The following is a 27074-nucleotide window of genomic DNA, read 5'->3' as shown; positions in this document are numbered from 1 at the left end:
CCGAGCTATAAGATGTTACAATAGTTAACAACATCTATCATCCAAGAATTCAACATAAATATCAAATTGAAACATCAAGTATTCAAACACATCATTGTAATATGATTTACAACCAAAACAAAACCTTAATTAAGCTTATGGAGCTCTTAAACCAAGTCGAAAACAAATTAGATCTAATTTGAAACTTTTACAAAATAATATGTAAAAAGGAAAAATAGGGGTCACATGGTTGTGTGGTCAGGCTGATATCGTGTGGTGCTAGAAGACATAGTTGTGCGCCTAAACCGTGAAACAAACTGAAGCTGTGTAAGACAGGGTCACACGGCCGTGTAACTAACTGTAGCCTTATGAACCTAACTGCAAAATTTCTAACAAAAGTCACAAGGTCGTGTCTTAGACCGTGTAACTCTCTAGGGCTGTGTGCAACAATAATCATCCAAAACATACAGACCACACGATCGTGCCACATGGCCGTGTGTCACACAGGCCAAGTGTCAAACCGTGTGTACATAAAAATTTTCCCTACAAGGCAAGTTACCAATTCAAACATTCAAATTTACCATAACCATACAACATACCATTCCTCAATCTATTAAAATACATCCAAAAAATTGTCAAATCAACAGTTATATCATTCATCTTAAGTGTCTAACCAATATGCCACAATCGGCACATCAAATTAATCATTCACCAACAAACTTTCATTATCATTCATACCATAAGTCACATACCTAAACATTCCCACATATTCATCACTTCAAATATCAAAACTTAACATTTATAAGCACTTACCATAACCTTAACCTATGAACCATATAACCTAACATAACCAATTCAAAATCTACTTCACCATAGTGTTACATAAAAGCTTAAACACATACAACATCCTTTACACATACATGCCAAACCTATCCATTCCATAGTTACTTAAAATTTAACCCATGAAGCAAGATCAAAGCATTTCATATAAATGGACATTCATATACATAAAGTTACCATCTTAGCCAAAATACCATTCTAACATTCATATACCCTTTCAAACCACAACTTGCATATATATATATACATTTATAACCAAAACACATATTTACATGCCACTTATAACCTATTCCAAAATGGATAAAAATCTATCAAAAGAGTTGATGGATAGTGTGATCTCCAAAGACAATCCAATTGACAACACGAATCTAACAATCTATAATAAAGAAAAGAAACACGAAAAGTTTTCTTAAAGCTTAGTAAGTTCGTATAAATTAAACAAAATATACATAAAATTCAAATTCCTACTAATTGAAAAAAATATACAAACTTAGTATTCCTTTCCATGTCACATAATCCCTACCATAACAAATTGGTTAGTCATGTGCATATAACAAGCATAAATACATATAAATAGCATAAAAAACATGCCATTTACATTCATTTAATAAATAACAAGTCATGTAACACCCCGAATTTGGGCGTAGAAGTATTGGGCCTTGAGTGTGGGTCTGTAAAGAGGTTGTATATAGGTATTTAATTGTGCAATGAAATGACACAATTAAATGTCTGCTTTAGTGGTTAATGGCTCTGAAAAGTGTTGGAGAAATCTTGGGTTCAAACTTGGGCTTTAGCAAAAATTTTGGTATTAAGTGAATAAAACCCTGGTTGGATGATGGCCTTTTAAATTATTGTGTTAAATAAATGACATAAGAAAGCATGTAGTCTAGTGGTTGTGGCGTCATTAAGGTTGCAAGGAAGCCTGGGTTCAAGTCTTGGCTCTTACAATTCATTTTGGTTTTCTTTTAAGTGAATCTGGACGCTGGCACATATGTCTTAAAGTTAATTATGGACGTTTTTAACACACAAAGAGCCTTATAGTGTTGTGGCAAGATGGCGTGTTATATAACTGTGAGGTCTAAGGTTAAAGTCTTGGGATGCGCAATGGAGTATTTATTTTTCTATTTGCGCGGCGTAGGAGGTGGAGTTGGACTGAAACTCTGTGGTTGAAGTGATCGTAAGAATGAGGAATTTTCCTATTGGTTGGGAGTAATCCCCATCAGGAAGCTAACATAAGAGTGGATGCGAAGCTGGCTTTAAATAGAGAGAACCACGAGGAGAGTAAAGGTACCTTTCTTGGCTGATCCCTTTCACTTTATGGCGTGCTCATTTGGGTTGGGCGACGACTAAGAGTGCTCGGAGCGTGGATTAACTCCAGTCTCCAATCAGGTGTGTATTTCTCACTATTCTAGCTGTAGGATGGCTACTTTGGGCCGCAATGGGCCAAAAGGGGCAATGTGGGCCCAATGGGCTTTCGGGCCCAATTGGATAAGTTGTTTGATTGTGTAGTAAATATTGGGTTGGACTATGTGGATCTCATATCTGTAGGCTAGCATTGCCGAAATACCCCTGTAAGGTAGAATTACCGAAATACCCCTATAAGGTAGAATTACTAAAGTACCCCTATAAGGTAGAATTACCAAAATACCCCTATAAGGTAGAATTACTAAAGTACCCCTGTAAGGTAAAATTACCGAAATACCCCTGTAGGGTAGAATTACTGAAATACCCCTGTAAGGTAGAATTATCGAAATACCCCTGTAGGGTAGAATTACTGAAATACCATTGTAGGGTAGAAATACCAAAATACCCCTGTAGGGTAGAATTACCGAAATACCCCTGTAGAGTAGAATTACCGAGATACCCTTGTGGGGTAAAATTACAATTTTGCCCATAGGGTGTTAAATGATTGTTTTGCCCTTGTGGGCAAGTGACTGACTTGGACTGTGTGGTTGACGGATTTGATTGTGAATATATGTTGGTGATATGAATGACTTGACTGTGATTGTTTGATTCAAATATGGGCATGACATTGTGAATACATGACATGTTGCATGGGTTGGGTTTTATAAAGGGAGGAAGTGCTAAAAGGGCTATGCCCTAGTTTACCGAAAAGGGCTTTGCCCCAGTTTATCAAAAAGGGCTTTGCCCCAGTTATTAAAAGAGGCTAGGCCTCCAGTTATATGATAAAGACTATCTTTGCCAGTGGAGAGTTTGGTTGGGTGGGTTGAGTTATTCCCCACATGGAGAGCTTGGTTGGTACGGGTGGAGAGTAGCGGATGGTAGGTTGAGTAGTTTCCCCAAATGGGCTTACATACATTCATTGGTATTTCATGTGATATTGAAATGGGCCTATGGGCCATACCATTTATAGTAAAGGCTTCGGCCCAGTGATATGATTTATGAAAAGGCTTCGGCCCAGAAACCGTTAAACAAAAGTCTTCAGCCAAGTATATGTCGAGACTGAATAGGGCTTTGGCCCAGATTGTACTGGTACCGTGTTATTCACTATTTGTTTGTTATTGGGATTACACACTGAGTTTTCGTAAACTCACCCCGTTTCTAACTTTGCAGGTAATCCCTAAGCATAGATGGTTTGGAGCTACGAGGGACTCGAAAATGGCATACTACTGTTTCTGTTTCTTTTAATTGCAATTAAATTTTGTTTTGGGTTTTTAATTTATGTAATAAGGCCGTTGGTGGGTTTTAAGTTTTAATTTGGATTGTGATTTCTTATACTAAACTGCTAGTCTAGGAAAACTCGAGATTTCAAAATGGCATGATTTTTCTAAGGAACCTGAGCTTCCAACAACAAAGTTTTCAAAATGCTTCCGCGATTTTAAATGAGGTAATATACCAAAAGCAAACAAATTGGTAAACATTTTGATGAGAACTTTAGTTTAATAATAATAAAGGAATATAGATTCAGTAATGGGTTTTCACCGGAAAGATCAAATTTGGAAAGTGGTTTGAGGTGACGCACCAGATTCGGCCATAACGTCTAGCCTGGGTTTGGGGTGTTACATGTCATGCCATATGATTCCATTTCTTTATCTTGATTTACCTGGAGAAATCCAATAAATTAACTTCAGATACTCAAGATAACTTTGCTTATACAAGCTTTCAATTGAGATATTAACCATTACTCGATGATGCTCACACAAGTTGTTAAGAATCTGCAACAAATGCTAGATTCTAGCCATTGGTATGATATCCTTCACCAATACATAGTACCTGATAAATATAACACCGACACATAGTTTTTGATAAATATAACATCGGTACAAAGTACCTGATAAATATAACCATCAACACAAGTGTCTGATAAACTCTAATGGCATATCATTTATATCCTAATCATTCACTAAGCTCACATAGGCCTTAACTCAAATCTCATACTCTTTCCATCATTATAACATAATACCATATTCAACATGATCATATGCATTCCATATCAACTCTCAATTCATTTCCAAACACATAAATTACTATACTTTACAATTCAATCCTTCAATATCCATTTCAACATTTATTTCAACAATCATGCTAACATATATATTCTTAATACAAACATAAGCAATTATCAATAAAAAATAACCTAATACAAAATTATCTAAATGAAACAACAACAAATACCACACCAAGGACTACTCAACGATTTTCCCTTTTCTGCTTTTATCGATCGATTGATCCATTTCTTGACCTATATAATACTTTAACTCAATTAACCATTTCAAATACCTTAAAATATCTAAACACATGCATTTGACCATTTAATAACATTTTACATTATTTTCCTGAACTTTTATTAAGTCCTTAAAATCGAAACTTACACATTTATCACAATTAAGCCAAAAACCCTTAGGCTGAATTCACCATTAATCCTTTACAGCCCACATTTAATGAATTTTTACAAGAATTTCATGATAAATTCAATATTTAGAATTTCATGCTAAATTCAATATTTTATCATTTTAGTCCCTAAACATTAAATTACCTAAATTCATTTTACAAGTAGTCCTATTTCAACACCAAGCTTCGAAATCAACCATGAACATTCAAAAAGCTTTATAAACAACAATGGTAACTTTTCAAATCTTTAACAATTTTTAAAATAGTCCCTTGGGTAACTAGATTAGCCACAAGGATTTCAAAAACATAAAATTTACAAGAAACGGGCTTAAAATCAACACAGGTGTGATGGCTGAATATCGATAGATGTTTGAAGCTTTCGTTTTCTTCTCCAATGGAAGTTTTTCAATGGTAACAAAGAAATAAAGAAGATGGTAATGCTTCTTTCTTTTATTTTATTTTTATTACTTAATTTTTATATTATTTAATATAACTTAACAAAATAATCACATGAAAACATCACTAACGGTCCATAATAATCCATTATGATATAATTTCCTTTTAAAACCCTCCAAACATGCTTTTATACACATTTAGCACACATAGTTCAATAGCGAATGACTTTTTAAATTTTTACAATTTAGTCCTTTTTTTTAATTAACTAGTCAAACATTAAAATTATTTAACAAAACCTTAATACGACCTGCTAATAACCTTGTAAATATTAGATAAATAAAATTTTCTGACTCGCTGATCGAAATTGTGGTTCCGAAACCACTATTTCTAACACCACTGAAAATGGGGCCATTATAGTGCGAGCCAAAATTGAAGGAAATTTTGCAAATTTTAAACTTTTACATCTTAGTCCCTACATATCCAATTTCAATAGCAAACCGACCAATTGATAATTTAAACATTTAAAAGCACCATAACACCATCTTAACATCATATACTAAAAAAATTAGATAAAGTTTTTATAATTTATAAAGTTTACAAACTTTACATTTTAGTCCTTCCTACTAGAAGCACACACCAAGTACCTATGTACATGCCATTCTAACCCAAAATTTAGAAGTCATAGTCTCTTGAACTCGGGATGTGTTGAGATGAGCAAGTCTCGGACCACTTTCTAGCTTCTCCTCTTGTCTTTAATGTAGGCGTTAAAAGAAAATGCGTTAAGCTAAAATAGCTTAGTAAGTACTACAAGAATTTAATCGTGAGCCAAAAGGTATATTTTGAAACATTGTATTAATAAAGAATTATGTACATATTGAATGTGAATGTATTATATAAATACTTGTAACATTAATCATGCTTGTTCAAATTACAATTATCGATTCGTATTTCATACGTAAGGCCTAAAGTGTACTTAATTGAACAGTTAGGATATACGGAACGAAACAGAACATCCCTAAAGCAAATAATAGAACATCGCCAAAGTGAATAATAGAACACCGTCGAAGTGGATAAACATAGTGCATACTAAATATTCCTTAATGGCATTCCACTACTATCCTAATAGTTCTAATTTTGTCTACTTGGGCTTAACATCAAATATATCATCTTTGCATTCATTTCAATTTCATCCATATTTTATAAATTATATATATAACTTGTAATTGATTTTACTTATAGTATTTATAGCATATTCACTTTTACATATACTTCACTAAACTATTTTATTATTGTCATTAACTCTCTTATAACATATTTCACCTTTATTACAATTTAGTCCTCTTTAATACCACTACATATTTTTAAAATTTAATCATCTGAATAACAATTTCTACTAATAATATTTTAAAAATAGGATTAAACCCTTGTAGTACTTACAACCAAGGATTGATTGTAAAGTTTCCTTCTGTCTTCACTCCTTAGCTACACCTTTTCCTTTATTTACAATTTGATCCTCTTCTTTCTTCTCTTTTTCTTCATTTTCATGACAAGCACATAACATTTACTTGTTAATATCATAACATCATAACATATTTATGCACAAATAAAGAATTAACATAAATATAATGAAAGATCTTCATCTTCTTACATTGAAATCTTGTTGTTATCGCTAACTCTAAGTTTTCTCTTTCCTTTTAAGTAACAATTAACCCTATTCTCATGGAACTAAGGTAAATACCTTACTTTTCTATTGATTTGAGTAGTAAAATATGAAAGAAGCTTGGTGAAATAAGCTTGGAAGATTCAAAAATGGTGGAAAGTTACTTGTTTGAAATAAAAGAAAAAGATTAGATAGAGAAGTTTTGGGCGTGACGTGATGAGAATAGATGAGAAATGAAAATCCTTTCATATTTTCTTTTCTTCCTTTACAAACTTCATCTAAAAATATATTCTAATTTTATAATAAAAATAATTAAATTTTCTATTTACTCTTCCAATTAATAAATGCCACAATTTCACCCCTAATCATGGCATATACATAATATCTAATTCATTCATTTACCATTTTACCTTTACACTTTCCTTATATTTCCCTACATGATTCATGACTTATTTGGATAAAATTGCACCCTAATCCTTTATCCTTTTCCATCGATTTCTATGTCACTAACTTAGATTTTTAATTTCACACTTTTGCCCCACTACTTTTCATTTGTCTACAAGTTAAACAATACTACAAGTTAACTTTTCGTATCTTAACTACATTTTGATCCTTCTATGGGCTCTGACTAAATACTACACCATCACTTTATTATTCCTATTAAATTCATTTCCAAAATTTTTTTAGTATTCTTAACCTGACATGCTACTGTACTGTGAGGATGTTACATTTCTCCCCTTCTTAAATAGAAATATCATCCTCAAAATTTTACCTGATGCAAACAATTGTGGATACTATTATCTCATTGCTTCTTCTATTTCCCATATGGCCTCTTCAACATTGTGATGCCTCCATAACACTTTCAACAAATGAACCATTTTTCTCCTTAATTCTTTTACTTCCCGGGCAATTATTTTTAACAGCAATATACAAATCTGTTTAACGGTAAAATTTTCAGGAACGAAAATCCTTAAGGGGGAGAATTGTAACAGCTAGGTTTTGACTCTAGTCGAAATAGTGGTTTTGGGACCACAAATCTGAGTTGGAAAAATATTTTAATATTAATTTCCGTGTATATGGTAAGTGAATTGACATGTGTGAAAGTCTCGTGTGAAAATTTAACTGTTTGTGCGCTTAATTTGCAAAAAGGACCAAATTGCGTAAAAGGTAAAAGCTATGTGCTAGATGTTAAAAGTTCTTATTTCACTTGGCTTTATAATAAAAAGGTCCTTATGTGGTTATTATGCCATTTACTAAGTTAATGGACTTATATGGCCTTATTTCAAATTATTTTTATATGTTTAAATAAAGGGTAAAATGGGTATTTGTTTAATAAGTATTAGTTAAATAAAACAATGCATAAAATAAAGCCATTATTCATGTTTCATAGCCAAAAATAGCAAAGAAAATAAAAGAAGAAGAACACCTAGGGTTCAGCCATTGTATTCTTTGATTGAGGTGTGTTTTTGCTTCGATTTTTGATAATTTATACGTTTTTGTGATCGTTGCTAGGTGTACTATAAAGCCCATGCCTCAATTTTTGATTTTGTTGATGATTTGAAAATGTGTCATGGATGAATTCATGAGTTTTGTGTTGCTAAATGGTGAAATATGAAAGTTTGATGTTGAGTTTAGATGTTTTGTCTTTGAATTTTAGTTGGATTTGAGTAAATTGAGCTAATTTGTGAAAATGTTATTTTGAATGACTAAAATGTGAAATAAATGAAATGTGTGGACTTGTTCAAGAGCCATGAAAATTTGGTTAAGCTTGTGTACAAAAAAATTATGTGTATTTTGCGATTCTGTGAAATAGGGACTAAAGTGTCGAAATGTGAAAATATGAGGGCTAGTTTGTAAAATGCCCTAAATATGTGTTTATGGATTGAATTGAATTATTTGGTGAATAAAAGGGCTAATTTTGAATACATTTAGATCAAGAAAGGAGGAATTCAGACTTAGATTGAGGAAAGTCGAAGGTTATCGAGTAGATAGTCCGAGTCGACAAATTCTGAGTACGAGGTAAGTTTGTACTTAAAATGTGATGTTAAGTAAGTTTTGATGCCTTTATTCTACATGAGTTGTATATAACTGAATTGGATAATATGGTGATGGATCGGAAGCTTTGGCACTAAGTGTGCGATTTAAACTAACTTTGGCACTAAGTGTCTGATTTAACTAGCTTCGGCTACTTGAGGCACTAAGTGTGTGATACCGACTTAGTCTCGGTTATTTGAGATAGCACTAAGTGTGCAGAAATATTTAACTTTGGCTAACCTTATAGCGCTAAGTGTGCTGATGTGTAAAACACGAATAACTTATCGAAAGTCTTATAACATTCATCATGAGGTAAGTACAAAAGTGAATAAGTACGGAAAGCTTCAGGTATGTATAATGCCTAAGTGGTAGATGATGTTATGTATATGAATCATTGAATTGATATAGTTATATGGATTGAAATTGTGCAAATACTCATAGGTTATCATTTTATGTTTTATACTATGAATGTTTTGAGTACAAGCTTACTAAGCTTTTGAAAGCTTACTCTATGTGATTACTATCTATTTTACAGTTATCGTAGCTACTGAAGGCTCGGGGATTGTCAAGGATCGTCACCACACTATCGATCTCATTTTGGTACTTTTGAAAGTGTATATATTTTAAAGTATGGCATGTATAGGCTAGAAGGTCTATGTATAAGTTTTGATGTGTATATATTATGCCATGAGAGTTGGCTAACAAATGACAAGTTTGTGTACGGTTTTGGTGTATGTTTGTAATGTGCTAAGTTCTAATGTGTTTTTTTCATTTTTTTTAAGCATGGAATTGGTTGGAAATTTTGGTATTAATTTTGTATATTATTTCTTGAAGGTTTGGCCCCAAGATAAGTGGCAAATTGGCTTAAACCAGGCCTGCATTGTGCCACACGGTCAGGGGACACGGGTGTGCCTCGTGGCCGTGTAAGAAAAATAGTATTCTCTTAAAAATTACATGGCTTTGACACACGGGCATGTCATATGACCATGGGCTAAAGTCAGTAGCTAGCCAAGTATCACACGGCCATAGTACACGGGTGTGCCTATTGGCCGTGTGAAAGAGTCAGTATAGGACCTATTTTTGGCGCGGCTGGTTCACATGGCCGTGTTTAGTTCCCGTGTGTCACACACGGCCTAGAAATACGGGCATGTGACTTCAACCATTTGATAGAATTGGTTAAGTTCTGAAAATTTTGAATAGGTTCGGTTTAGTTTCGATCTTTCCTTAAATGTATGTTTTAGGTCTCGTAGACCACATTGTTGAATAAATTGGTGATGAATGCTTCTGTATTGATATTATAAGATATCTGTGACTCTGAATTTGTCCTAAATGTTCTGTTTGTCTGGTAATGCCTCGTAACCCTAATTTGATGTCGGTTACGGGTTAGGGGTGTTACAGTAATGATAACTGATATGCAACTAGACCAACCTGTTCTAAAATCTCATATGACCCGATAAACTGTGGACTTAGCTTCCCTTTGTTTCCAAATCAGAATATCTTTTTCCATGGTGATAGTTTCAGGAACACTTTTTCCCCAACTCTGAACCCAATATCTTTTCGTTTTAGATCAGCATATGGTTTTTTTCCTTTCAATAGTTTCTTTTAACCTATATTTGATTATTTTTACTTTTTCTTTTTTTTTTAATCAGATTCGGATCCACTATCTTGTTCTCAATCAATTCTGTCGAACAAACAGGAGTTCTACACTTTTTTCCATACAGTGCGTCATACGGAGCCATTTTAATACTAGTTTGGTAATTGTTATTATAAGCAAATTCAATTAGTGGTAAATACTGACCGCCTCCAAATGTAAGAACGTTTAGAGTAAAAATCGTGCAAATGAAATATAAATATTTAAGTGTGGTATCTGCAAGCATACAAGTCAAATTGTAATATTGATTTGTATTACAATGGAACACCGATAAGTATTCTGAGGATTGTACCCAGGTGATTGTCGATTGGAGAAATTATTATTAAATTAATTATAGAAAATAATCACTAACTTAATCAAGTTATGAGTTAATAGTGTTAATCCAAATTAATATATTAATTAAATTAATTAACCTAATTTAACCTAATGAAATTTCCTATTCCTAGTCTCAACAATGCGAACCTCTAGCCTATGATCAATTAAATCCCTAATTAATAAATAGAAGATTAACCAATTTCAGAATTCGGGTTTTAATATGAATTAGCTATTAATTAACTAGTATTACCTCCCAACCTCTACTAATTAATTAGTCAATAGATACTCACTTATATATTGACCTCACTTTGGGTCTTGACCTCTACTAATTAATTAGCTACCGGTGACTTGGTGCCTACATAACCGAGATACACTTTGGGATTCTAATTAATGAAATATTCTGATAAATGGTTGGGGTCCAAAGAAGGAAATATCTCAAAAGTTTTGTCCAAGGAATCAGCTTCATTTTGGCTTGCCTTCTCATGTCGTCGTGACATGGAAAGACTCTTCATACGATGTCACCCCTATAAATTACAACCTATAATTGTCATGTCGTCATGATGAGGGAAAACTCCTCGTCTTAATGTGGAAATGCTTTTCTAGCCTTGGTAGCATTGTTGTTCCATGTTGTAACACGAGCTTCCTTGTACCATGGCTTGACAATCATTCCTTGTATTCTTGGACCTAAATAGGCATCCTACACACTTAATTAGCCTATTAGTCACTCATGAGTCCTTAATCGGCCTTACGAGTCATCAAAACAACAAAAAATTCTTAAAAATAATTATTTTATTAACATTTAGATCCTAAGCTACTAATACCAAAAATGCAATAATTAATTATAAAATGGCTATAAGTTAAGCTCCTTAAGTGCCAAAATGTACCTAAACTACCATTACAGTTAGCAGCAGGTCAAATCCTCTTCTACCAAGAAAATTGTTTCAGATCCTGGTACATTTTATTACGCCCCAAATGCATGGAAAAATTACCACAATGTGCTTCCCGAGGTATATTTTGCATCAACTTTTCTCAGTTAGGTATACACAATCGACCCTGAAGTCTCAAATACCTTCATTGTCAACTTTAAATTCATTATTTTTCCCATCTTCAATCTATTTCTTGATTGATAATTTTTCTTCATCTTCATTTAAGCATCTTTCACTTGTTGTAAATAGGTCGATTTCACCTTTAGTTCTGCTATCAATACTCTGATTTGTTCTAACTTCAAATGAGCATTCAATGCTTTTAAAGCCGATAGTGATTTTCGACTCAATACATCTGCTACTACATTTGGCTTTCCCTGGTGATAATCTATAACACAATCATAATCTTTTAACAATTCAATCCACCACCTCTGTCTCAAATTCAAATCTTTCTATATCAATTGATATTTCAAGCTCTTTTGATCAATATAAATGTAGAGATTTTCTCCATAAATGTAATGCCTCTAGATTTTTAGTGCAAACACTACTGCAGCTAACTCCAGATCATGAGTCGGATAATTTCTTTCATATGGTTTCAACTGTCTCGAAGCATATGCAACTACTTTACCACTTTGCATTAGTACACATCTAAACCATTATAGGAAGCATCACTATACACAATATATTCTTTACCTGATTTGGGCTACGTCAATACTGGAGCTTCTGTCTAAGTTGTCTTCAATATTTCAAAGCTTTGTTGACATTTCTCTGTAACACTCCTAACCTGTATCCATGGCCAAAACAGGGTTATGGAGTATTACCGAAGTTTACAGTACAAACAAACAAAATTTTGAACTTTTCATTACCTATCAATATTCATAATAAAACCAATCAAAATCATACATATTGTCCCTTATACAAGCCCTTGAGCCCTAAATACATGTTAGAAACAAGTCAGGACTAAATTGGAAAATCGTAGAATTTTTTAGAAAACATTGCAAATTTTTAAAGTTGTAGGGGTCACAAAGTTGTAGGGGTCACATAGCTGTATGACTCACCTGACTAAAGGACACGACCGTGCCTTAGGCCATGTGGGCATTCGAAATAGGGACACACGGCTGTGTCCTAGCCCGTGTCCTTACCTGTGTAACTACTAAATTGGGTCATACGGCCAAGCTACACGCCCGTGTGCCAGGCTGTGTACCCTTCGAAGTAGCATCACACACCCGTGTGCCAGGTCATTTGCTAGGTCGTGTAACAGCCTAACTTACAACCCTTTGAAAGATACACGTCCGTGTCTCTACCCGTGTGGAAGAAAATAGACCATTTTACAAGCCACATTTCTCACACAGTTTGGCATCCACCTACACTCAACATTATGCATATAAAGAAGCCATATTAAGGCATCCAAAATTGGAAAAATCAAGCCTTAAACATGTAGTATATTCACATACAACTAATATGCCCTTAAGCACCTCAAATGACAATATGCAAACATGTACACCATTAAACCAAATAAGCCAATAATTTACCAAGCCATTATGCATCATTTCATGCCACTTAGCCTACCTATCAAAACATACAAAACTTCTTAAATGGTACCAAATAAGCCATTTCAAACTATCATCAATATACATATATGCTTTCCATAACAAAGCACCTAATCACACCAAATTATAAAACATATATCATAAGTATATTCAACTACCAATTTACCTTTCACCATTCAGCCATAAATCAAGCCACACATCAACCATATAAGTAAATTATGCACAAACCAAAATGTGCCAAAACACAAGCCAAATAAGTGGCCAATCTCAACAAAATTCATATAGGCTAACATTAGCCAAAATAACCTATACATGCCATTATAACCAAAATGAAACAATCGAAAGTACCGAGTAAGCTGATGGATAGTTTGATATAGCTCCGACAAGCTTCCAACCCAAATGAGCTTCCGAATCACTATAAAAAAAATAACACAATGTAACACCCCAAACCCGGCCTAGACATTATGGCCGAATCTGCGATGTCACATTGGATTATGTTTTGAAAAGTGTAGTTTTATTGTAAAGTCCGTTTTCTATTAAAACCCCATTGTGGTCTTTAAGAGTAGTTAACATATCTTGTTTGTTGTTAGAACATAGGTTGGTCTAGTAAAACATATGTCATATTAAATTGTTAATACATTTGAAAAACATTGTTCGTTGAGAAAGCTTTTAAAATGAGTTACGTAATGTGGTAGTTAAAAATCATTTATCTTTTGAAAACCCGAGTCCTACTACTAACAGATATAAACCAATTTAAATAAATCCCCAAATAAAAATAAAACTTAAAGTGGCCTTATTACATAAATTTTACCCAAATAAAACTCCTTTTACTAAAAAGTCAAATACGACAACATAAATAGTGGTGTGGCCATCATAGAGCCCTCGTAGCACTGACCCGACTAGGGATTACCTGCACAGATAAGCAGAAGAGTGAGTTTATGAAAACTCAGTGTGTAATCCCTATTTATCAAGTAGAAAATCATGCAGTGTAAATGATAAACCGTAATTTATACATGTTTTTATGCCATGCTTAGCACATTTATGGATGATTTCTCTTTAGATTTGGTGAATTCGATGCTCCTAATCCTTTAATTTCATGTTTCATACTTAGGTGAGCATAGAAGAGTAAAAAGAGCAAGAAACCGGCCAAAAATGGAGAAAATAGACCCACACGGGAAATCAACACGGCCTGGACTTCCTCATACGGATGTGTGACAGCCCTAAAGTGACCTTATTCGGAAAACGGTTTCGGGACCGCTAAACCGATTCACCAAATTATTTAAATATGATATTTATTGTCTAAAATATGTGAATATGAATTTGTGAAAGTTTAAAGCTTCGATTTAGTTAATCGCATGTGAATTTAGTTAATAGGACTTATGTGTGACACTTTTGAAATGTGATAGGTTAATCTATAAGGATCTATTAGTGCATGTAATTAAACGGGTGGACTTGCATGTCAATTTCCCCCCTAATTAGTAGTGGCCGGCCATGAGCATGAGGGTGGACAAAATGTTATGTCTAAAACATGTCATAAACATGTTGGGTTAATGCTTTATGTTAGGAATAATAAAATAAAGAACATGGGCAATAAAATATTAGTGTTAGTAGGAGGAGAAACAAAAAAAAAATGTGTGTGGTTGTTCCCCCATTGTGCCGTACCTAAAAGAAAAAAAAAAGAAAAAGGCTTCATCCTCCTTGTTCTTCTTGACCGAAAAATCAAAGGAAGAAGAAAGGAGTCTTCTTGCTTCAAGTTCGGTTGGTTGGTGTTTTAGGAGGAGGTATGTTTGATGATGTTCCATGAGATGCATGCATGTTTTAGTTGTTAGCTTGAGTTCTACCTAGCCCATGGTCTAAATCTTGCTATGTGATGGAGATGACACTCAGCCATGGATGTATCATTCTTGCTCGGTGTTGATGTTGTGTTGATGAGATATCAAGTTATTTTTGTGACCCAAGTTGAGATTTGGATTTTGGAATGAGTAAGGTTTTCGGCTATGGTAATTATAAGGGTGATGGATGTTGTTTCATGCTAAATCTAGATGAACAATGTTAGTGCTTATATCTCGATATTTATGAGTTTCTTTCTTGGTTTTACCTCAAACCCATGAAGTATTTTTAATTGGTGTTGTTAGAGGTTTCGGTCATGGGATTATAAGCTTGTTAGTTTTGATGGTGAAATTTATGCCTTGTAAGGGTAAATGGTTCAAAGGAACATTCGGCCATGATGTAAAAATTATGGTGAGGTGATGTTAAATGCTTTGAATATTGAGTATATATATATATTGTTATAAGTTGAATTTAAGGTTTGCTAAATTGTCTTTGTCATTGCCGAATGTGTGTATAGTTAAAGAGAATTTGTTTAAGTGCTTAGTTAATTGATATTGAGTTAATGATATGTGTATTCGGTCATAAAGTTGCACATGAGGAAATGTTAGATTAATGGTATTAAATTGCTTAATGTGATTAAAAATGCGTATGACCATTTTGTATTTGAGCTAAAGGTGGCCATATGACCTATCAAATTCATTGTCATATTCGGCCATAAGCTAGCATAATGAGTCTTTAATAAGTTAAATTTGTTTGAATTAGCTCAAGAGCTTAAAGGACCAAAGTTGGATAAGGGAAAGGAAAAAGTGATCAAATAACCGTCGAAATCGTTCGACAACATCCGAGGTAAGTTTTCGAGTAATGAAACTTAGATTATGATTCGATTAGATTATGTTATAAGCAAATCAAAATCATGCCCTTTGTATGTAGCTTTTGAGCTGAAAATGATAATGCTTGATAAGTGACTTGTGTTTGAATTCTAGTTATGAAAGTGAAATATTGATGTGTCATGATTTATTGATATGTGCATGGATATTCGGATTGATAATCGGGCTAAGCCCAAAGGCATTTGTGCGAGTTACTATATCCGGGCTAAGTCCCGAAGCCATTTGTGCGAGTTACTATAACCGGGCCAAGTCCTGAAGGCAATTGTGCGAGTTACTATAACCGGGCTAAGTCCCGAAGGCAATTGTGCGAGTTACTATAACCGGGCTAAGTCCCGAAGGCATTTGAGCGAGAAGCTATATCCGGCTAAACCCCGAAGGTACTTGGTTTGGGAATGAGCGATCTTGCTGTAATAATTTCAATTAATACGCTCGTAAAATCCCAACGATAAGGTACGTTTCGTTTATGCATTGGAGTAGTGATTTCGTTTAAATATTATCCGCTTAGTCGATTAGTGAGGTTTCGGGCCTTTGGGTAAGTTGATCCCTTATGTATGAATATAAGGGTTGGAAATGTGAAGTAGGACTGATTTTTGAGAATATGTGTATATGAAGTTATCCGCTTAGTTATATGAATGCTATACTTGATTGTGCCTAATTTTATTGCTCAAAACTTACTAAGCATTAAATGCTTACTCCGTTCTTTGAATCTCTTTTATAGATTTTGGTTCGTCACTATCGGACTCGGGATTGTCGGGTTGAAGTCGTCCACACTATCAAAGCCCTTTTGGTACACTTTTGGTTGAACTCTGAAAATGGCATGTAAAGGACTACCCTTTTTGTTGTTGGTCATGTACCCTTTGGTTTTGTATAAATTTGGATAGCCATGCGAAAATGGCTTATATACACTTTGAGCATAGCATTATAATCGTCTTGTATGTTATTCATTGAGAGGTATGGAAAGGTTTGGTAACGATTAGCCATTGGGAATGGTTAATTATGATTATTTTGATGCTATGTATGACAAACTCTAGTTGATTCATGGAAAACCATTAAAAAGGTAAGGTTTACCTTAAAAACAGATGCTGACAGCAGCAGTGGTGTGGATTTGAAAAATCACTAAAAATAGTAAGAATATAATTAAATAGTGAATAAATTATGTAAATGAACCTTGATGAATCTATTTTCATAGGGAAGTAATGAAACAATCATATGAACAGTATTTTATGAGATTTTAAAGTTTTCGTGAAACAGGGCCAGAGTGGTTTCTGGATTCCCTGTTCGGACTTAGGAAATTCATTATAAATTACCCAGAGATAGTTAGAAGTCATGCCATATATTTATAGATTCCTTTTTAAGTCTAGTTTCTTTAGAAACAAACGGCATAAGTATTTAAGCCCTGTACATGGAGATATATAAGTCGTAATGCATGAAGGTCAGAGCAGTCGAACCCTGAAACAGGGGAGACTTTAACTAATAAACTGTACTAATTGGCCTGACCAAAAATTCTAGAAAAAAATTTTTAGATGAAAATATAAGTCTAGTTTCAGGGAAAATTTACGAAACTGATTTTCGAGTTTTGGAACTCAAGATATGATTTTTAAGGTGACAGTGACGCAGTTAGCCAGCTAGTCTGGAAATTTTTAAAATGGACTGTAAAAATAAGGGAATTAAGTCTGTTAACTCCTCGTGTTCGACTCCGGCAATGGTCTCGGGTACGGGGTGTTACAGGGTGTGTCACACGACCATGTCCCTTTGGTAGGATCAAAGCACGACTTACACAGGTAGACTACAATGCCCGTGCCTATTCAACAGCCTTGACCACGGGCTGGAGTAATCGCACACGGGCGTGTCCCTGCTGAGCCCAAGTATAACCCTATTCAGAAAAGGCCAATTTTGAGGAATCTTAGGCATTCTAAAGCCTATTTAAACACTTAAGGAGGCACTTAGGAAGGAGACGCGGAGTAGGAAGCAGGGAATTATTCAAGGAAAGTCGATTGATCCATCTCAAAAGCCAGATTCATCATTAAGACTGAAGATCTCCCTTCAAGTTCCTTCAGGAGTTTTGGGTTTTCTTATGTTTTGTTATCTTTATGCTTTTGAGATGTTTTCTTTCATAAGTATGAACTAAACCCCCTAAATACCTAAGGGGAATGAAACCTAAGACGAATCTTGTTATTATTATCTAAATTGTATGATAAATATTTGACCTGTTCTTAATTATGTGTTCTTAATTCTTATTTTAATATTCCAGGATATTGATTAAAGTTAATGCTCTTATTCAGAGAAGGAATAGACCCTGTCTAAGAGTAAATTTGTCATAATTAAACGGATTTGATTGCACGCCTAGAGATACGGTGATAAGATCTTACCGGATTAGGGTGAAACCTAATAAGGGGATCTATAGATCGAGTTAATGCAACACTAGGTGTTAATTAGAAAGAGATTTCAATTAATCAACCTAGGGTTAGACGTTATTAGTCTCGAGATAGTTATTATTCTCGAGAGAGATAACAATATAACTTAGGGATTTCTACAGATCAAGTCAAATGAATAAATCGTCTGATTCAAGGTCAAATAATAAGTGAAGTCTAGGTGGATTTTTCCTTGGGTATTGTCTTAATCAATCTAATTTTCCCAAAAGCTTTTCCCCAATTTCTCTCTGTGCACTCTTAGTTTAGTTAATTAATTTAGATAAACAAATCCCTTAATTTTTAGTCTAGATAATAGAAAGAAAGTAATTACTAGTAATCTTGGTTCCTTTGGGTTTGACAATCCAGTCTTGCTAAAGAAATACTATTGTTTGATAGGTACACTTGCCTTCATCGTGAGAATAGTTAGTTTCAACAACGATTAATTATACATTTTTAAAACCTGTCACGAATATCACGTAACAAGTTTTTGGCACCGTTGCCGGGGAACTAGGATATTAGGAACACTCAATTTTTATTACTTTAGCCATTCTACTTTATTTGCAATTTAAAATTTTATTTTCTTTTCTAATTCTTCATTTATTCTCTTCTGACAGGTTTTTCTAGTTTATGACCAGAAAAAAACCCATCAGGACCTTTACCATTTGATAGTGAGATCTACCGCACAGTTCGCAGAAACCAAAGAGAAATAAAGCTAAGCTTAAGATACACAGAGGAAGAGCAAGAGGACGATATTTCAACCACAACCGAGGAGATGCTTGAAAACCAAGAAAATCCACTACCTCCTGCGATTGCTGCTAATCAGAATCCTGCTCCGCCTACTATATATGATTATAATAAACCTTCTTCAACAAGAACTAAATCGAGCATAGTTAGGCCTACTGTTGCTGCAAATAATTTTGAACTGAAACCTAACACCGTTCAAATGATCCAACAGTTTGTTCAGTTTGATGGTTTGCAGGACGAGGATCCCAACGCTCACTTGGCAAATTTTATAGAGTTTTGCGACACTTTTAAAATCAATGGCATTTCTGATGATGCCATTCGCCTTCGGTTGTTTCCCTTTTCGTTGAGAAATAAGGCTAAACAATGGTTGAACTCATTACCACTAGGGTCAATCACTATTTGGGAACAAATGACCGAAAGATTTTTATTAAAATATTTTCCGCCGGCTAAAACAACCAAATTACCTAATGGTATCTCTTCTTTTGTGCAGATGGATTTAGAAACACTCTACGATGCATGGGAGAGATACAAGGACCTTTTCAAAAGGTGCTCTCACCATGGGTTACTACTTTGGCTATAGGTTCAAATGTTTCATAATGGCCTGAATCCTTCGACTCGACAGACGATCGACGCAGCCGCTGGCAGAACCATCAATAATAAGACACTTGAAGATGCTTATGAATTCATAGAGAGATGTCATTGAATAATTATCAGTGGAAAGTCATGAGGACAAAGCCAACAAAAGCAGCCGGTGTTTATAACATCGATTTGATCACTATGCTCTCTAATCAGGTAGAACTCTTGAATAAGAAAATTGATGGTTTTCTTAGTTCTTCACAGGTTCACCCAGTAATGTAGTGCGAAGTAAGTGGAGGTGGATCGAGCAATCCAGAATACCCACCCTATGGCCACAACATGGAAAATGAGCAATTAAATTACAGGGGTAATAATCCTCGATCTCAAAATAATCTTCTAGCAATACTTACAATGCAAGATGGAGGAATCACCCAAATTTTTCATGGGGAAGCCAAGGGAATCAGCAACCACCACCACCTCCAGGCTTCCAACAACCACCCTACCAACAAGAGAAAAAGCCGAACCTTGAGGGGATGCTAACAAAATTCACCTCGGTGTCAGAAACTCATTTTTAGAATACCGAGACAGCACTTAAAAATAAACAAGCATCGATCCAAGGGCTCGAAACTTATATAGGTCAACTCGCTAAATTGATATCTGAACGACCATAAGGTAGCCTACCGAGTAACACTAAATCTAACCCAAGGGAGCAAATCAATGCAATTACCATTCAAAATGAGGAAGGGTTAGTTGCACCTGAACTAGAACCGAGACAAGAAACAGTGGTAAGTAAAGGTAAGGGTGAGGTGGACCACAATGACCAAAAACCGATAAGTAAAAAATACAAACCTCGTGTGCCATACCCAAACGTGACAAGGAAAGACCACACAGAAGAACAATTCAGTAAATTCCTTGAATTATTAAAGAAGTTACATATTAACTTACCGTTTATTGAAGCTTTTTCGCAGATGCCAAATGTAGTCAAATTCTTAAAGGAGCTTTTAACAAATAAGCAGAAGTTGGATGAGGTGTCGTATGTGGAGCTAAATATGGTTTGCTCAGCCATACTATAGAATAAGCTGGCCAAAAAATTAAAAGATCCAGGGAGTTTTACAATTCCCTGTTTAATTGGTAGCCTAAATGTAAATAATGTTTTGGCTGATTTAGGGGCTAGTATCAATGTTATGCCTTACAAAATGTTTAAGCAACTAGGTCTTGGGAAACCCAAACAAACTAGGATGAGTATTCAATTAGCCGATAAAACAATCAGATTTCCTAGGGGGATTATTGAAGATGTACTCGTTAAAATTGACAAATTTATATTCCTTGTTAATTTCGTTGTACTAGACATAGAGGAGAATAGTAACGTTTTTTTAATTCTAAGGAGGCCCTTTTTAGCAACCATTAGAACAATAATTGATGTTATCATAGGTGAACTCACACTTCGTGTGGGAGACGAAACAATCACCCTTCAATCTCGTAATTCGAGTAACACATCAAAAGTTGAACGTGGTTGTATAAATCATTCTACTAAAACTGACCATGTGGTGCAACCTACTTTGCAGGAAATAAGTACGAGGAACCTACACGAGCCATGTTCAAGCAACAACAAAGGACCTATCTATGAAGAACAAAGGCTACAAATCAAGGAACTAGATGAATGGCAGATACAGAAACTAAGAACAATCAATAAATCAAAACTGAGCCAAGACGAGCTCAATTCATCACCAAATCAACTTAAGGTTGGAGACAAAGTACTACTAGATGCAACAAATCCTTGCATTACCACTTCTGAAACTCATGATGAAATTCCTCTCACGGTACTCAGTATTTTCCCATATGGTATAGTCGAGGTAATTCACCCCAAATTTGAAACTTTTAAGGTAAACAATACTCGTCTTAAACCTTATATAGATAAAGTTGGTAGCAGGGATGAGGAGTGTAAACTCCTCGAGCCACCATGATCACACACCAGAGAGGTAACTCAAGCTTAGACTATAAATAAGCGCTTCTCGGGAGGCAAACTGTAACACCCCAAACCCAGCCCAGACGTTATAGCCGTATCCGACGTGTTACATTAAAGAGTTTTAGCGAAAATCGTGTTTTCATTGAAAGCCTTTCTTAAAATAAAAGAACATCTTAAAAATAAACTCCTTCTATCACTTATTTGAAACATAAGATTTGATAAAAACGTGTCACTTAAAAATTTAGTTACGGAAACATAGAAAAGACATACTATAGTTTAAGAAACCATGTTCAACTTCTTATAATTACAATGAAAATAATAATAATTCAAGTAATAAAAACATAATGAAAACCTTATTACAATCTGATCTTAACACACTTAAAAAGAAATAAAAACTTAAATGCTTAGAAAAAAACCATGTCCAAATTATCTTGCTAACCGGCCACCCGGAGTCCCTTCAAACATCGAACCTTCTACTGAGCATCACCTAAAAATAAAATAAAAGAGGGGGTGAGTTTTCACAAACTTAGTGTGTACAACCCTCGATGAAAAACAAGCATTCAAAGAGAAATCATCAAACATGCAATGCAATCCCATCCAAATTATCCATCTACTACACACCAGCTCTGTCCCCCCTCACACCATGTAGGGATATAAATATCGACCCACCCAGTCCATACACCAATGGTAACCCGGTTGCAGAACTACCTTCATTTACATATTGGGCTTTAAAAGCCGTCAGTGGATCCACGATTGTCAGGCAACCATACGATCCTCATATACTTCCTCCGTTCCATAGTTCTCACCCCATATGCAACCTAAGCAGAACATCATATGTATGCATGTCACATCCATAAAACTTACATTCAACACCTAGGGGTATTTTGGTCATTTTTTCCCTTAGGGGCATTTTGGTAATTTTCCCTTAATTACAGTTTTCACTTACCTTGGCTCATTAACGAGTCCCGTGAGCTAAGATGAACAGAAATTATGCACCTGGTAGGATTCCAGAGAAGAGGATGTGAGTCATTAAGACCGCTTAAGTACCAAGCTCTCCCTAGATCCAATCCTAGACATGCATATACCCGTTGCCACACCTTAACCCTTTAACTTGTCCACGGTCGTAATTTATTAATTAAGTCTTATGTGGATATCATATACTAGGCCCAAAACCCCTTACAAAGCCCAAACAATTTCACATACCTGTATCTGGCCCATTAAGCCCAATCATATTCATATGGCCCATTAAGCCCAAATAACTTGTATATGGCCCATTAGGCCCAAATCACATTTATATGGCCCGTTAGGCCCATTCACATTCATATTCATGCTCACATACAAGTTCCTATCACATAGCATCAACATTCAGTTTTTGCCTATTATGGGCCCAATAGCCCATCGGGCCCATTTAGCCCATTCCGGGCCATATGGCCAAATCACAACCCAAGTCCACGGAATCGCCTGTGGGCCTCAGGCAACCTATCGGTCTCTCCCTCACGAGTGTTCGCGCACTTGCAAGACTACAGTAGCCAAACTTTTGACTTTTCGGTATTTTGGCTTTTCGGCATTTCGGCTTTTGCCGATACATAATGTGTGTACAGTGTATGTACACACCTGGTAAGCAAGCGTGATGTGATCTCCTTAGCCCAAACCTACAATCGATATCACTCAAAGATTAATCTTACATACTTATCGAATACTTTACCAAAAGCCAGGATCTCACCTTAACCTTATCTTGCGCGATAAGTATAACAACCCCTTCACTAACCATGATCAACTCCTAGATCTGCACCAATCGTAACTATTAAAACTAGAATAATAGGTGACTCGTATCCAACACAAGTCCCCTTACCTTACTACGGCTGTTCGACCAACCTTAGCCAATGGATGAGGAATACTTACCAAAATCGCAAACACCTAAAGAGCAATTCGGCAGAAAGCTAAGATCCGAGATCCAATACTAATTCCCTACCAAATTTGATTAAAAGAGTAAGGTAAAATAATCGATACCTAGCAAAGAAAATTGATTGGAAGAGCAACACTTACACTAGATTCGGTCAAAGAGTATTCAACCCTTGGGAGATTTGACTTTTCGGCTTTTCAAACTTAGTATGGTGAATAATGTTTATTTGGTACATATTAAAGAAGAAGAGTAGAAGAAGAAATCAACTAAGTGAAACAAGGAAAATTGTGTAGAGAATAATAAAAATCAGCATGAAGAAAAAAAAATAAAAACAAAATGGTTTTTGACTTTTTGGATCTTGAAAAGAAAAGGGATTTCGGGGAGAAAGGGCTTTCTGGAAACAAGGTGAAGAACAATCGGCAGTAGCCTGGCAACCCTGTATTCGGCCCCTATTTATAGCCCTTATAGCTAAATTTTCCATGCCCAATTGCCAATTCGGCTCCATCACTTCTCCCTTCTCGTCTCTTCGTTTTTCTCCCTAATAACCCCTTGATCTTTTCCTTAATTTTCTCTTCTGAACACTCCCCTTGGAGTCCATCTTCATGCCATTTCCATTCTTCTAGAAGGCCAAAATTAAACTTCTAAAAATACTAAGCTAGAATTCGAACCTTGGATCTCCTTGCTAGCTACTAACGCCACCTCCCTACTCCCTAAGTGGCGTCACTTAGCCACTCCTCCACAAGGCTTTTTTATGCTATTAACCCCTATTTTTATTTAAAAGCCCACCTACTTGCCAACCCTGATTCTTTTAATAATTAAACTATAATTTCATTTATTCCTAGGTTCGAACTCAAAACTTAATTAAGACCTACTATAATTATCACATGGCTAGGAACATAAAACACAATTTTTATCAAAATCGAAAACAAAGAAAGTTTAGGATTTCGGGATTTTTAGGTTTCGGGATTTTTGGGGTGTTACACAACCCAAGCACTAACAGTAATGATTTATTTAAATTATAGTTTTTCACATCTAATTCACTAACTGAGTCACTGAACACAGGATTTTTAAAACCACACGACCAGGCACACGGGCGTGCTGTAGGCCGTGCACATACCATGGGATGCAACACGGCCGTGCGATACGGTTGTGTGAAAATAGAGCAAAAACGTTTCCTCAACACGAGATCCGATAAAGCTGCCACGACCGTGTGACATGGCCGTGGGAAATCCTACCAAAGTAACACGGGCGAGTGACACAACCGTACCCACCGATCGTGGTCGAGCCTTTCAAAATAAAATGGGCGTGTGCCTGTATACACTGGTGTAGGAGAAGCGAATGAAGATTGACACGGTCGTGCAACAAGGCTGTACACCAATGCGCCCAATTTCGAAAACCACGAAATGCACGGGCTGAAATAAAGGCACACGGGCGTGCCCTACAGCCGTGTGCCCCAATTTCTGTTTAAACACCTATTATTTATTTTATTTTTATCTTTATGTTTTGAAATTTCTTTTTATTTCCTTTTAATACTATTTTATCTTGAGTTTTTACAATTTTTATTTTCGGCTATTTCATTACGAGTAATTATGCTCCATTATATTTTCTAAAGAGTTCTTGATTTTATCACAGTCATAAAGAGCTCCAAAGCTCATCATCAAATAGGAGCTAAAAACTCCAATGACAAAGGACTTATGGACTAATGAACCTCTACCACCACCGGAGTATCCTCCTCCACTCTCATCATTGCCTTGGCCGATTATTCTCCATAACTCCAATTCAAGGAGTTCATTCATCATTCAAGAAGTTTCCTTTCTCTCCCTATCTTATGATTATTTATCTATATTTTTCACTATATCTATCTTTGGACATTGAGGGCAATGTACATCTTAAGTGTGGGGGGGGTCTTTCATATCATCATTAGAAATCCCTGAATTTTGTCTTTTTCTCACGTGAACCACTCATATCACTATTAGAATGAATTTTAATTAATTTATGATTTTTATTGATATGTCTTGAATTAAAACATAGGCATTTTGCATTGTTTGTTTAAACTTTAAGACATTAGGGAATTAAGCATGATAAGTTGATTTTTGAAGAATTATAAACTTTTAGGTTGTTTCCCTAAGTTTAGGTATTATCGTGAGTTGAAATTCACAAGTTTAAACATCAAAAAGCCATAATTTTTGTGATATCTTGAGCTTTTAGAGCATATTTTATTTCTTTCATGCTCACTTTTATTATGAGTGCGTCAGTATTGATTTGTTATTCTAGAACTTGCTTGATTATGCATGTCAAGACCATACCATTTGATTTGATATGTCAAGATGATAAAGGCCCTTAGGTTTAACCCATTCACTCCACAAAAGCCTACCTTCATAATTGACCCTTAGTGAACCCCTTTGAGCCTAACAAGCCATTAATTGATTTACCCTCAGTATTAACCCATAACCCATTATTGTTGAAATCCCCTAATTTGATCCCTATTTTTATCGAGATTTGGTTTGAACTAATTACTTAGCTATGTTTTGTTCTTCTATGTATTTGACCTGTTCTTAAAAAAAAAAGTACTTCAATACATATTAGTATTAATTCATCATTTTTGAGCTTGAGTGTTAATTCCATATTCTGAGAAGAAGCTTACTTGTATTTAACTGATGACTACTTATTTTTCTAGTTAGGTAATTTTTCAATTCAATCTCGATTCTAACCTTTTCTTTCAGCTTATGACCACACCCTCTAACCAAAGCCACATTACAACCCTTTAAAAGACCTTTTTGATTGATGTATCAGCTCAATTTATAGTGCTGGAGATTTGATTTTCAACCAAGCCTATGGCAATAGCTTTTCATATTGACTAATGAGTGCTTTAATTGATGTCCTTAAACACCTTGAGTGATTTGAGTGAATCTATAGTGAGGATGTTAAACTCTATGATATTTTGATCAAAGGTAATCACTTAGATAAGGGGAGACACCTATGTTTTCGTGATAAAATGCTCAACTTGGAATGTTTGAAACTTTGATGTACTTTTAGTTGAATTTTCAATGTATGAATACTTATGGATTATTTTAAGATATTATTGATAGGGATTATAAATTGAGAAGAATTTATTTTGATTGTGAGTTGAGGATTTTGCTTGAGGGCAAACAAACGCTTAAGTGTGGGGTTATTTGATAAACCATAATTTGTACGTGTTTTTATCCCATGCTTAGCACATTTATGGATGGTTTCTCCTTAGATTTGGTGAATTCGATGCTCCTGATCCTTTAATTTCATGTTTCATACTTAGGTGAGCATAGAAGAGTAAAAAGAGTGAGAAACGGGCTGAAAACGGAGAAAATGGACACACATGGGAAATCAACACGACCTGGGCTTCCTCACACGGCCGTGTTCCTTTGGCAGGATCAAAGCACGACTTACACGAGTAGACTACATGCCCGTTCCTATTCAACAGCCTTGACCACGGGCTAGAGTAATCGTACACGGGCGTGTCCCTGCCAAACCCAAGTACAACCCTATGCAGAAAAAGGCAATTTTGAGGGCTCTTAGGCATT

At 35.2% G+C, this 27074-nt stretch overlaps 1 non-coding gene across 1 annotated transcript; it reads right to left on the bottom strand.

Moving 5' to 3' along the window:
- Window positions 1–19525: 19525 nt before the first annotated feature.
- On the bottom strand, window positions 19526–19636 carry LOC128281368 (small nucleolar RNA R71). Its single transcript, XR_008271577.1, has one exon. It is a non-coding gene; the product is annotated as a small nucleolar RNA R71 (small nucleolar RNA).
- Window positions 19637–27074: the final 7438 nt, after the last annotated feature.

The sequence above is a fragment of the Gossypium arboreum genome, chromosome 1 (assembly GCF_025698485.1).
Source record: "Gossypium arboreum isolate Shixiya-1 chromosome 1, ASM2569848v2, whole genome shotgun sequence".
Lineage (NCBI taxonomy): Eukaryota > Viridiplantae > Streptophyta > Magnoliopsida > Malvales > Malvaceae > Gossypium > Gossypium arboreum.
This window is presented reverse-complemented; position numbering and strand designations above follow the sequence as displayed.